The sequence below is a fragment of the Ostrea edulis genome, chromosome 10, assembly GCF_947568905.1.
Source record: "Ostrea edulis chromosome 10, xbOstEdul1.1, whole genome shotgun sequence".
In the NCBI taxonomy this organism is placed as follows: Eukaryota; Metazoa; Mollusca; class Bivalvia; order Ostreida; family Ostreidae; genus Ostrea; species Ostrea edulis.
The window spans coordinates 10,261,695-10,275,384 of record NC_079173.1 but is presented as its reverse complement, the minus strand read 5'-3'; the positions used below and the strand labels follow the sequence as shown (position 1 = coordinate 10,275,384).

At 35.2% G+C, this 13,690-nt stretch overlaps 1 long non-coding RNA gene across 1 annotated transcript in view; it reads right to left on the bottom strand.

Annotated features, from left to right (window-relative positions):
- Positions 1-13,484, bottom strand: part of LOC125666787 (uncharacterized) — a 28,933-nt gene extending 15,449 nt beyond the window's left edge. Inside the window, exon 1 of the long non-coding RNA XR_007366861.2 lies at positions 13,321-13,484. This is a non-coding gene — a long non-coding RNA (uncharacterized LOC125666787). The remainder of the gene's footprint in view (positions 1-13,320) is intronic.
- Between the last annotated feature and the right edge of the window lie 206 nt (positions 13,485-13,690).

Sequence of the window (13,690 nt, the reverse complement as noted above, 5' to 3'; positions counted from 1 at the left end):
ATACCTGAAAGACCCGCGATTCTTTCTTCTAAATGACGAGCGTTTGGCGGAGGAGCAATAACGATCTATATCTTAGGTTTAACACAATCTGACTTAAGTACATACCTATACTATAGTATTATAAATATAATATAGGCCTGCACTTTAGTTAGATTGGGGTTTGACGCGGCCATGACAACTCATGACCTCCCAATTACGAAGCGAATTCTCTACCACTGATATACGGCGATCGGTAGACATTGTTGAATAGTTGGAAATGTGTTTTCTGGGTGTTTTTTTTTAAATTATTATTATTTTACCTTTTATTTGAGTTTGAAATAATGCATATAACATTCATCTATTCAATATGATGGTTAGATAATAAGCTGTTATGTTTGATAACCCAAGTAATATCTATATTTTATGTAGTAGGCCTACCCATTATTTTAAAAAAAAACAACCCAGAAAAATATCAATGTAAAAAAAAATAATAATAATAAAAATGTATTTCTTTGGTTTGTTAAACGGGATGTAGGGGTCAAAAACATTACACGAAAGAATTTCATAGTTTGCATTATGAATTTAATTTTTGGATTGATTGCGACCATCACACCCCCTGTAGCAAATCAAAGAATGCAGTGTGACATATCAGTGTTAGCATTTGCAGTTTTTAAGTGGCCTTTTATCTATATACATTGCTGTTGTTATAAAATGACGTCACAATCATGAATTGAAAAGATTTTATGTAATCCGAATTTACTCATGCATTGGGACTAAACTGAAAATAATAACAGCAGATATTGTTTGTAAATTATCAACACATGATATGCAAGCTTTAGGCATTTCAAAACAGCAGACAAAATGAAACAAAGAATTGCGTGTGTGAAGCATGGGTCATCCTTTAATTCATCAAAGGCATGGTCACGTTCGTGCGATATGCTCGCCACCATTATTTCTAAAGAACTGTCCCGATTGATGTGAACTTCATTTAATTATTGTGGTGTCGTTATTATGTGCTGTGGTTTCATTATTACAATGTAAGTGCTGTATTTAAATGATCATGTGCTGTTAATACCTGTGCGATATTGTATGATATGGTTGCATCATTATGTGCCGCGATTTCATAATTTTATGTTGAGGTTGTATAAGTCTGTGATGTGGGTTCGGATTCATATCCTCAAGAACTACTTTTAATTAATGAAAGACACGGTCCCGTTGGTTGCCTGCCGCCATTATTTCTAAATAGACTTTTCCGGTTGTCGTAAACCTCGTATAATAACGGCCCTCGTAATGACAGACTTCAAAATGACGAACCTCATAATGACGACACATCATACATGTATAAATTTTACACCACAGCATATAAATACGAACCCACTATCTACACGTAATAACAAAACAACATCATACAACAGAGCCACAACAAATGATTGAAAATTTACACCGACCATACAGTGACAGATTAACAGCATATACCCTGTAATACCAAAAGCGCATATAATAATAGATCCACGCCATTTGATAATAGGACCACGGCACATAATTGAATATCAACAACATTAAAGCATACCATATTTTAGTGAACCCACCACATACAATTATAAAGCCACAACACAATTATGAAAGCACGTACGTCACATAATATTGAGTCCACAGTATGCAATTATAAAACCACAGCGTACCTGCATAATCATTAAAACACGTGACGTTTCATAAGCATCGTTGTACAGTTAATATCGCAATCGGCATTTCACAAAATGAGCTCTTTGATAGGCGATGGGTTCCGAGTGATCACTTCATCATAATGAAGTATCAACAGCACAATACGAAAAAATATGTCTTCGTTATGAAACCATCATCGTATCAAGAAAAGATGAGGATAACGAACAGTGATCAATCTCATAACTCCAACAAGGAATACAAAATTAAAAGTTGGGCAAACACGGATCCCTGGTCTTATCAGAAGTGGGAAGGTACCTAGAAGGAAGTAAACATCCCCTGTCGACAGGTCAGACCGGCTGTGAACCATACATCTCGATCAGGTAAACGGAGTAATCCACAGTCAAAATCAGTATGTAAAGAACAGCCTAACAATTCGTATGAAAAATGTCAGAGAGCATTTGACCCAATGACAGGTTGTATTGGCAAACTAGATCATTATAACGACAATATTATTTGGAAATGCTGAATGGAGACTGCCGAAACCCCTGCACTATCAACTTGTTTATATGTAGCCTGTCTCGATTTAAAATATGATCATACACAGAACAAGCTCTTGCGTTACGAATCACTTTAGAGACACCATATACAGGTGATAATGGAATATTGCTACATACAGTCCTTGAAACGTTCTACTTTCCCACTTGAACGGTGAACGCACGATGAGCGAACGGTGAACGCAAGCAAAGCGAACGGTGAACGCACGGTGAGCGAACGGTGAACGTACGCAAAGTGAACGGTGAACACACGCAAAGTGAACGGTGAGCGCACGGTGAACGCAAAATGGTCTATTCATTCGGTATATTTCGGATGTTTCCTTTAGATTGTACTTACTTTATAATCAGGTAGAGAATATATATATGAATACATCTGTTTGTTTATTTTTGTGCAAGTACTGGATGTATACTTCTCATGAAAATGATCGTAAATTTCACATCAATGCACGTAACAATGATGGACAAACAAAAGAAAATGTCTTATGTACATTGTTTACAGTATTGCATAGACAGATACATGTATACATGAAAACTAGAAACATATATTTTATAATATTTGAAATTCTTGACGTTTTCATAAATCATGAATATCGGTGCGTCATCTCGGTTTGCTACATGTAATCATATATTTTGATTTAAGATGCATAGCATTTAATTTCTTAATACAAGAGTACAAATGATGCATTTGAAATAAATATAGTCTAGTAATTAGTGCCAAGAATTTACAAATGCACATGCATGACTTCTAAATTTATGAGCGCGGTCGTTTGGATTACACGCAATTAAAAAACAACATCCCCAAAAGGAGTCGAGATAAATGCATTGAACAATCAGCACGGATAGAGCAGGACATCATGTATCTCGTGTTGACACCTGAACGCTTCTAGATGGTATAAAAGGTTTATTCCCACGTAGATTTTGCGTAATTCACTTTACTGTAAATACTGGTATAGTATATCGACCTGAGAAAATAATCCCAGAATTAATGTACGTACGTACAAAATAAATAGTGTGAACATGAATTTACATTTAGATTGTGCAATATTTGTGTATTTTTGATGCGGATAAAACTGTTTATTGCACTGAACGTATATCATATGTGGGGCAGAAATATACTAGAGACAAACGATTCAAAACTTTTAAATTTGGGGAAATATATTTATTGATAACGTCTCCTATAAAGATAGGCGTAAAATAATCAGAAATATTTGTCAAATCAATTTGACATTTGAGCACAAATGTGCATTGAAACGTACAGTGTAGCATATTTTTTAAGTAAGAGAGAGAGGGAGGTTAAGAAAAATTATAAACTAATATAGAATTCTTGTCAAGTGAGACAGAATAAAGTATAATGAATTGTGCTTTTGACCATACTTGAAAATATTAAAATGATAATTCAGGTGAGGGCGAGGTATTTATTAACTGAAACTGCCTCATTTTCGTACACGTACCAGCGCTCGTTGCTCGTTCTTCGATATATATGCACATGTATAAGGCTTAAATTCATAGCTGAAGGCTCTTGCATTTTTCTCTCATTCAGAACTTCTCCCACTTTTTACCCAAACAATACTTGTGTTTTGCAATAATAACAATACATATGATTTATTTTATTCCTTGATATTAATGAGTGGTCTGCAATTTTCCTTTAATTTTCGCAGTTGACAATCCTGATATATTGTACTTTATAAATTAAATTGCTGATATAATAAGAAGTTTACTTTCACTCTTATGCACAAGTTCCTTTTTTCATTTTTGCTTTGCTATGGAAATCAATCCTTTGACTTTGGTGTTCCGAATGACAGTGAACGGTGAACGCACGGTGAGCGCAAAACTGTAAACGGAGAGCGCACGGTAAACGCACGGAGAGCGAACGGTGAACGAACGGAGAGTGAACGGTGAACGCACGGTGAGCGCAAAACTGTAAACGGAGAGCGCACGGTAAACGCACGGAGAGCGAACGGTGAACGAACGGAGAGTGAACGGTGAACGCACGGAGAGCGAACATTGAACGCACGGTGAACGAACGGATAGCGCACGGTGGGCGAACGGAAAAATGGTAAAGTAGAACGTTTCAGGGACCTGCAAATATGGGAAGTTGACGATGGAGAAGTTGAAGTCATCCCGTTTGTTATAAAGTTGAGTTGTTACAATATAATTTGCAGTTAGCATCTACCGGGTATGTTATCTATAACACCAGCGTTTATTGGAAAAGCTCCATCTTTGCAAAAACATTAGCATGAATGTAAAAAGCACTATCTTGTGATAAAACAACAGCATGTGATAAAGTGGCGCCATGTAAATAAAAGAACCACGATATTATCATAAAAAGCACCATTTTACCATGAAAGAACCATAATACATTACACGAGAGGGCACCACCTCATCACGAGAGAACCACAGTATATAACGAAAGCGCACCGCCTTATCATAAAATATGTTGGTGTATACTGCCTGGCGTTCCACATACACACTGTGAATGTGAATATATAATTATGAATCCAAAGCATAAAGTTAAAACCGCGACACATATAAAATCCACAACACATACATGTAATTATGAAACCAAACCATATCATTATTTAAGAAATTGCACATCACTTTTGAGCTGTTCATGGTCAGTATGAACGGACTTTGATTTGATGTCCAGTCTGTGAATCGCGCTAGCGATTCACAAAGAATTTCCTCAAATCCAAACCCGTTCATATTGACCATGAACAGATCAAAAATTATGTTCATTTCTTATATTTATATTAATTTACTAAAACACCGTTTGTTTACATTGCTTCTATTTTGTTGCATAAAACGACGTCAACTCACAGACATGACGTCATACTTCGTCTCACCCTGCCTTTTATCAACATTGCACGGTGCACTGTATTTTGGAGCTAGGAGACCGCAAGATTGGGATGATAATCCACGTAAGTTTACAATCTTAATCCGAGGTGTGACTTGCGAGATCTTTGTAACAGATGTATTTTTTTCAAATCATTACGCTTTCTCAGTCGCGTGCTTTAAGCTAGTTCATAATCCGTTCATAGTCAATATGAACGGATTGTGTCGCGCGCTGAAATCGGTTGGTTCATAGAGGAAAATGTGATTTGCAATATAAATATAAAACTATACCCCATGATTATAAAACCACATTATTTATATATCAAATCAACTTAATATGATTATACAAGTACATTATGTGATTAAATCACATCACATAAGACAGCTGTGGTATTCCATATTGCTTCATGTCTATTATAGGGAAAAGAGTACCAATTCATTTCCCATAGACCTCAATGCTAACCTTTGACCCTCTCATTAATTAACTATATCAATTTTAAACAAATCACCGCAAACATTTCAAAGTTCATTCCAAGTGTTGATAAAAAACGACAAAAAATATATAGGGTCCCGTGCCTTTTATAGGCCATATTTGTACTTTTTTTTTTTTTTTTTTTTTTTTTTTTTTTTTTTACAACACATAGCAATCTGCAGTAAATTACACACTTCATTTTAGGCACACCCCTACCATGGTAATTTCCTCAGTCATTTCTCGATTTTGTGCGATAATTTTTCATCCTGACAATTAATTTGAACCTCTATAATATTTCTTTCAATTCCAAATAATTTCACTCTTGATATTAGCCAATCACACAACACCTCGACATTTATACCTCCGCTCAATCTTGCGTAAACTGTGTCCGGGCTACGCATGCGGGGGTTTGGTACTCTCATTCCTTGCTTGTGGTCTGCAGCTAGATATATTTTCTTTCAACCTAGTTAGATCCGATTTATAATGTCGTCTGTCCGCGTATTATTATACAAATTCAATGAATCCTGCGACCTCTTGTGGTCTGCAGCTAGATATATTTTCTTTCAACCTAGTTAGATCCGATTTATAATATCGTCTGTCCGCGTATTATTATACAAATTCCATGAATCCCGCGACCTATTTCGATGCATCGTTGATGCAATGTTGAATATGTTGAAATATATTGGGTTTTTTTTGGGGGGGGGGGGGGGGGGGGGCTTTATTTTTAGCTTTTACTTGAATATAGAAAAATAAACAACACTTATCTATATTATATGATGGTTTAACTTATAAGTTTAGGGTCTGTCATTCTTGGACTATTTCCTTTAACATCGTTTAGATCATTACCAAAGGTGGAGACAAGTCATTCAGCTGGTGCGCTTAAGTAACTGACAGGTCACTACTATCTGTAGTTTACGTACTTGAAGGTATCTATATTTAAAACACACAGAAAGATATAAATGTCAACAATAAAGTGCCTTTCTTTGGATTGTTAAACGGGATAACATTGCAGGGGAAAAAATGGCATTACCGGCAACATTATTTCTGCATTGTTTGCGACTTTCATACCCCGTTTAACAAACCAAAGGTAACAATTTATCATTCATTTGTCAGCATTTACAGATTCCATGTAATGTGTAGTAGGCTTATATTTATACGCAATGCTTTTGCTACAAAATGGCCTCACAATCACAAATTATGAAAGTATTATGTAACCTGAATTTGCTCATGGATTGTGAAAAAAACCCAACCCAACAGATAGACCCTAATGTTTGTAAATTATCAACACACGTTGTGTGAGCTTTAGACATCTCTATTTTGCACCTCATTAGCAAGCCAAGTCTGACAACACACCACGTAACCACGTGACGTATACACACAAAACTGAACGCCTAGACCCAGAGCGAGACAATTCCGGATTTAATGGATTAACGAAAATCAACTCCAACGATCAAATAGTTGGCGTCCTGAAAAATGAATCCCTACTGAAGACAAAATCCATTTTCAATTCATTCGACAAACGGAATTCACCAACAAGATTTCAGTTCGCAGGTGAACGAACCGTGAATAGTATGTTCATGTTTTGATTCACCAATTCGTCAGAACATAAATTATCCCCCTAAAATGCTCTGAACATTTTCCTGCCACAAAGTAATCAGTTTTTTGTTCATCGACAAAACATGTGCCAAGGCAGTGGAGTGGTCTGCTAGTAATTACACTATAATCCGCTTTCACACTCAATACACAATTAAGTTACACCGGTTTGCACAACGAGTATGTGAGCGGATCTACGCGTAACATCTTTTTTCAGTCCATTTTCAATAAAGTTGCTAGGCTACATGGTACATTTTTACGGCTTTCTGAAATTGATACGTCATCTAATGATGTTATGTATAAGCTTTTTAAATCGAATTAAGGTTATTGCCACTTATACTCAAAAAAGTACCACTGAATGTACTTGTGAAATGCTGTACTTCGAATCACCGCCTACATGTAGCAGTAGAGCTGGGAAAATGGGCACGTATACCACTGAATGTGTCATTGCGTATACATTTTAACACGGGAATATAGTCAGGAATTTATCTATTAGTAGGTTGCTTTTACTGCCGGTTTAAGGTACCTTTCCCCTTTGGCAACAAATGAATATTTCCCCTTCCACAGTTAAAAAAAAAACCCTTCATTTGTAGAGACTTGACAAAATTGTATAAGAATTTTCAACAAAAATCATTTTTATATATTTTAAGTAATTTTCTATAAATGTCAGAAATACAATATAGATAAAATGTGTAATCAAACAATTTATATGGCTGTAATAAACTGTGGATATTATATTCCATGGATGTCCCCCACCCCCATCCCCTGGAAGCTCATGACTGCATTCTCAAAAATTCCCCTTAAATATAAAATGGGTAGTGACATCTAAATGCTGGATAATACCCTGATAGCAGATGTATTCAATTAGAATGCAATACACTTTCTCACTTCAACTTTTAAGGCGTAAGATTGACAATCTGTTATTTGCTTGTTCGAATCTCGTAGTGTTTTAAATACTTTTTAGTGATTTCACAATGAAAATGCCATTCATAGCTACATGAGGCAGAATCCTAAAATCCCAACACCACAAGAGCATTAAAATATCCTGTAGGAGTATCAACTCTAACATGTAGGAGTATTACATGAATCCTATACATGAGCTCCTTTGTTAGCTGGCCTGCTTTTACCCGTTTTGATCTCGTATATTCTTGTAAATCAGAATTTATTCAAAAACGTCTACGTGAGAAGAATAAATCTCTTGCTGTGGCCTTCAATTCGACATTTAGATATATCGACGACGTTTTATCTATTAACAATAACAATTTTCATTCATTTGTCGATTCAATATATCCCTGTGAACTCGAAATAAAAGACACCATAGAGTCGTCCACGTCTGCTTCATACTTAGATATTTTATTGAAAATAGATATTAACGGCAAACTAACAACTCAATTTTGTCGATAGTTTGCAGTTATCATTCATTTTCAATACAATATCTAAGTACATGTTCGAAGCGGATGTGGACGACTCTGTGGTGTCTTTTATTCCGAGTTCACAGGGATATATCGAATCAACATATGAATAGAAATGATTATTGTTAATAGACAAAACGTCGTCGATATATCTAAATGACGAATTGAAGGCCACAGCAAGATATTTGTTCTTCTTATGTAGAAACTTTTGAATAAATTTTGCCTGATCAGAATATAAAAGTAGGTCAGCTAACAAAGGAGCTCAATTCATGCCCATGGGAATTCCAACAGACTGTATGAAGACCTGATCACTACGAATATATTGTCTATGAGGAACTCAAGAATGTAACCAGCAATGTATAGTTGTTTGTGAGGGTTTTGTGAAGTTTAGGAATCTAGTATACATGTAGGTATGGTAACTCATATTCATATCCCATTGACAAAATTGGTACCGTATAAGTTTTACATTATGACCCCTGGGTCGAGGCCTCTGCTGGTGGACTGTTAGTCCCCGAAGGTCTTTACAGCCCAGTAGCTAAGTACTTCGTTACTAGCTTGAAAATACGGATGTATATTTAATTGCTGTTATAAAATTTAGAAATTTATTTCAAAATTAAGGATTATCTCCCTCATGCATAGCTCTTATCCTTGGACGAATTTGGTTCCACTTTTTTGGCACGCTGTTTTTGGCTATACATGTATTTAGCTCTAAAACTTCATAGTTATTTCGGATTTCCAACATTTCGGTTGAGCATCACTAAAGAGACATTATTTGTCGAAATGCGCATCTGGTGCATCAAAATTGGTATCGTATAAGTTTTACATTGACTGGAATATTAAATGTGTCTAAAACTGAGGTATGAAGTTGAAAAATTTCATATTTTGAAAGGGCAGTTAAAGTATACGTTTTTATTACCAAATAAGGAATAAATACCAATTACGTTTAAAACACAAGTGTAGTATGAGCCTTACAAAGGCAATGTTGTTATTAGCTTTGTCAGCTGGAACCAAGACATATTCCTCATGTAACCTATCCAATTCTTTTATCACTTTTGGTTTACTAAACACAGAGGGATACGTAGATGGTACGTACTTTTGTTTCGGTGTGACTAATACGGGATTTAAGGTAGCTCCATCCTCATGTGACTTATCAATATCAATGGTTAAAAGCAGAACAACTTTATTAATTTCCACTCAATATAGTTTAATTCAATTAATAACCAAAGAAAATGTATATGTTGCCACCTTTTTAAAGATGTCAGACATACAAAAACAGAAATATATATCAACATCAGAAAATCACACATTTTCGTTAAACAGAATAATAAAAATAGATAAAAACTTGTTGAAATGACAACATTTAGATATCAACAGTTTTAAAAAAAACTGATAATTCATAAATATGTATAGATTAATCATGGATATTAGGGAAACCAATGTATAATAGACATCCAGTTGAGGAAATTCCAGCACAGGAGTTATTGCCCTTGACAACATTTTTTAAATCATAAATAATTGATTATCTATGGAAAATATAAACTTTTTCAGTATTAATAGTTTACCAGATTTTTTATTATATCCAGTGAATAATATTCTTCAGAAAGATATATTTCTATCATGCGCAAAGTTTAATTTATTAAGATTTTTGCAAAAACCTATGACATCACATGAGGATCATCGATCAACCTTAAGTTCTTTTTCATACATGTATGTAGTCCACCGTTTGGCATAATCTTCAACAGAATTCATAATAGGGATGAAGTTTTGTCGCCAATTGAAAACTCGGGATTCTCTTAATTTAGGACCTTTGAAAATAAGTGACTTTAGGTCCTTAGTTTTAACTATGATCAACATCACCAGCAACGACATGTCCAGCTGGACTATAGTTCAAAAAGACAAAGAAAAATAATATGTAGGTTGATTAAATATAAGACGGTCTATATTAAGGCACCGCAAAGTTTGTCTGTAATGAAAAAGTTTGAATGCAATGGTAGAGGTATATTTATAGGAAATACAGGGTGTAGATACCAGATGTTGGAATAAAATACTGGACTTTTTATGTTGCTTATTTTGACGGTATCTATTCCTTTCTTAGTTCATTTGAGTTTAGTAGCACATGTATTTATATATCCTGTACCTTTCATTCAGGTCGATTTTGATTGGTGTGCTATTTTTCCTTAGACTGATTGCTTGATCATATATTGTTTAACGTCCCGCCCGAAAATCTTTCACTCATATGGAGACGTCACCATTGTCGGTGAAGGGCTGCAAAATTTAGGCCTATGCTCGGCGCTTACCGTCTTTGAGTAGGAGGATCTTTATTGTGCCACACCTGCTGTGACACGGGGCCTCGGTTTTCGCGGTTTCATCCGAAGGACCGCCCCATTTAGTCGCCTCTTACAACAAGCAAGGGAGGGATCTTTTTTTCCTTAGAACTTCAGATGTATAAAATTGATAAATGAATTATTTCACTTCCTTCTATTGTTTCCTCTTATTAGTGCCATTTTTTCATCGGTCAATGTCTTAGTTATTCTAACCCCGTGGACCATGATTTGAACAAACTTAAATATACTCTATATCAGGAAGCTTTTATGTAACAACTTTTCTAGTCCAGTGCTTCTTGAGAAGATTTTCCATATATATTCACATATAAAACTTTGATCCCTATAGTGGCCCCCATCCTACCCTTCGAGGCCATGGTTTTAAAAAAGCTTGAATCTGCACTATGTCAGGAAGCTTTCATGTAAATTCCAACTTTTGTGGCCCAGTGGTTATTCAGAAGATCATTAACGATTTTCCCTATGCATTCACATGTAAAACTGCGATCCCTATTGTGGCCTCATCCTACCCTTGGGGGCCAAAGTTTAAAAAAAAACCCAACTTAAATCAGCACTACATGTATGTCAGAAAGCTTTCACGTAAAGTTCAAGTTTTCTGGCCCAGGTTTTCTTAAGAAGAATATTTTTAAAGATTTTCCATACAGTATATATTCTCATATAAAACTTTGACCCCTATTATGGCCCCATCCTACCCCTGGGGGAAATGGTTTTAAAAACCTTAAATCTGCACTACATTGTATGTCAGGAAGCTTTCATGCAAATTTCAACTTTTCTGACTCAGTGGCTCTTGAGAAGAATATTTCTAAACATTTCCCAATAATTGCGCATGTAAAACTTTCATTCCCTTTTGTAGCCCCACCTTACCCCTGGAGCCATGATTTTACCAAACTTGAATCTGGAATATGTTAGGAAGCTTTCATGTAAATTTCAATATTTCTGGCCCAGTGTTTTTTGAGAGGGATATTCTTAAATGACCATATCCAATTTTTATATTTTCGTGATTATCTCCCCTTTGAATGGGGCCTGGTCCTTCATATGAATAAACTTAAAAAGCCCGTCACCCAAGGATGTTTTACCAAGTTTGGTTGAAATTGGCTCGGAGGTTCTAGAGAAGAATTTGAAAATCTAAAAGTGATCAGAAAGGCCCACTTGAGCTTTCAGCATAGGTGAACTAAAACCGATATACATGGGGAAATGGAGAATATGTACAATAATGTGTTGATATAAAACAAAACATGCAAAATTTCGTTATTCAGTGAAAAAATGCAGTCTTGGTAGAAAATCAACAGAAAAAAATGCTAAACCCTGCTAGTTTCGAACCCACGGTCAGCAGATGTCCAGTCGACAAGTTAATCCACTGAGCTATCTGCGTAAGCAAGGAAATCTATAAGGACAAGACGATGTGGAATTGCTCTTTGAATTTTCAGAATCTTTAGAAAAAAATAATTAATGCTTGACAATAAAAGCACATGACTTATTGTACACAGACATGGAATTGATGATTAAGCCAAGAAATTGTTGTGAGTCACCCAATGCTTTGAGGAACGATAAAGCGTGACGTCACATTGGAAGGACCGTAAACAAATTAATTTCAACTCGGTTTTGCGATTCACATATTAACTGATTATCTTTTTACCTGTGGACTGGTGTACACGAAGTCAATGCAGCAATAGTATAGCATCCCAATTTCACCTCTCCAATTACTAAAGTTTATATTGAAATATAAGAATAATAATAATTGAAATAAGAATACTAACAAAAGGTTTTTGTTGTTTTTTTTTGTTGTTTTTTTTTTTTATATTTTACAAACATTTACTAAATTTACAATGTATGAAGCAGAATGAGCCTCCTCGCACTTACTTGAAATTGAAACAGATTTTATATGCTGTTTTTTTTTTAAAGTCAAAATTACACTTTATACAATTTATGTCAAGTTCTCGTGAGAGCGCATCTTACTGTCGATGTTTTGATGATTATGCGAGACATCGCTAACTTGTTCTACATCACCAATTCAGTCGATGCGAAGGATTTTAAATAATGAAGACATAACGCGAACGAAGTGACAAAACTGATTTCCATACGAATGTACCAAAACTATCTTATATACATGTACATAAATATTTTCGCCATTTTACATTGGTTTAGTAACAACATTTTTGGGTAACCCTTGCGGAGTAGATTTTGCTAGAATATCAAAGTTTATCTTTTATAGTGTTCAGCATAGAAATTAAGAAATTCATAAACCGTTTTATGCTACCATATAAGCACGGCAATAAATGTCTTCTGTACTCAAGAAATTGCAACGAAGCATAGCATCAAAATAAAAATTACAGGACACCCGAACATGCAAGACAATATTCCGTAGATCTAATGTCATACTGATGGTTCAAATTTCTCCAAAGTTTGGTTTAACCAATTTGCTTTGGAAAAAGTACCACACTTGTAAGATTAAAAGATATAACACAACAATATAATACCTGTAAAGAGGTGTATCTCACAAGCTCTGTCTCTCTGGATTTAATGCGATGTTTCAGAGTCTGTTGTCAATAAATAAACAACTTCTCCGGTGGAGCTGATAGGGAATTAGTATTCACAGAACACTGAGCGATGTATCCACTGATCACGAGAGATTTGAAAAGACAATGGGATAAATAATATTAGGTAGATGGCTTATCAGTCGTGTCATCCAAAGCGTTGGCGATAATTGTGATAATGAGATAGAACGTGTTTTTGTCGCACATCAACGCAAAAAGCGATGAATTTATCAGAAATCTGTGACGATGTTTTATCGTTTACTAGATATCAAATCATATGTACGTCAGAGCCGTGGTTTATTCAAAATTGCTG